The sequence below is a fragment of the Nannospalax galili genome, unplaced genomic scaffold, assembly GCF_000622305.1.
Source record: "Nannospalax galili isolate Female #2095 unplaced genomic scaffold, S.galili_v1.0 C48418483, whole genome shotgun sequence".
NCBI lineage: Eukaryota > Metazoa > Chordata > Mammalia > Rodentia > Spalacidae > Nannospalax > Nannospalax galili.
Window position 1 is genome coordinate 1 of NW_008467547.1, and position 931 is coordinate 931.

At 42.2% G+C, this 931-nt stretch overlaps 1 non-coding gene across 1 annotated transcript; it reads right to left on the reverse strand.

The window, feature by feature from the left end:
- Window positions 1-73: 73 nt before the first annotated feature.
- LOC115069109 lies at window positions 74-177 on the reverse strand. Its single transcript, XR_003848415.1, has one exon. It is a non-coding gene; the product is annotated as a U6 spliceosomal RNA (small nuclear RNA).
- Between the last annotated feature and the right edge of the window lie 754 nt (window positions 178-931).

Genomic DNA, 931 nt, shown 5'->3' on the forward strand with positions numbered 1-931 from the left:
TGCCTCTTGCCCTTGTCTATTCGCTTCCAACAAAGACCTGGTTTCATCCTTCCAGCTCCCTGTATTTCTTTTTGTAATTATGAAATGCTTCACGAATTTGCGTGTCATCCTTGCCCAGGGATCATGTTGATCTCTGTATCGTTCCAGTTTTAGTATCTGTGCTGCCGAAGCAAGCACCCTCTATTTCTTTAAATTCAGGTGGAACTACAGACTACAAGTTCCAGCTTCATGAATCATTCCCTTGTATGCACACTACACAGCTGTTGCTATTGGAATTTGCCGCTACTCTGGAAGATAAAGAGCATGTTATCTAACAGCTTAATATAATTTACAGAGTACAAATTGTCAGACACTTAGGAAAAGAAACTAACAGTCTAAGTACAAAAGCAAAGCAAAGCAAAACAAAACAAAAAGTTTTGCCTTATGCTCTTCTAATCTAATTCACTGGTCACTTGTCTTTCCCCAGAAATATTTCAATTACACATACCAAGATAGCATCATTGACGTAACAACACATATGTAAACTGCCACCCTCCCCTCCTACAGAGACACGATGTCACATTTAAACATGCAGGAGGTTCAGCTGGTCTGTGGTTCACTGGTGAAGCTCAGCCCTTTCAGTTGGATTCAAATTTCATTAAACACGAATAAGTTTCTCCCTCCTGCAGGTCAGACTAGCAAGCTCGACCTTTTACATGCCTTCTGCACGACTCATCTTCAGGCTGAGAAGAAGAATGTTGGATTCAGGAAGAAGTTTGAAAGTTTAGCGCTCTGGAGAGGACTTGTTTGTTTGTTTGTTTTTTAAAGGACAAGAAGGGGTGTGGTGGGGGAGGACTAGAGGGAGGAAGAGGAGGAGACCCACCACCGGGTATAAGAGGGATGAAAGCAGGTCTTTATGGGAAGTGAATAGACAGGCACAAGAGGAAAAACC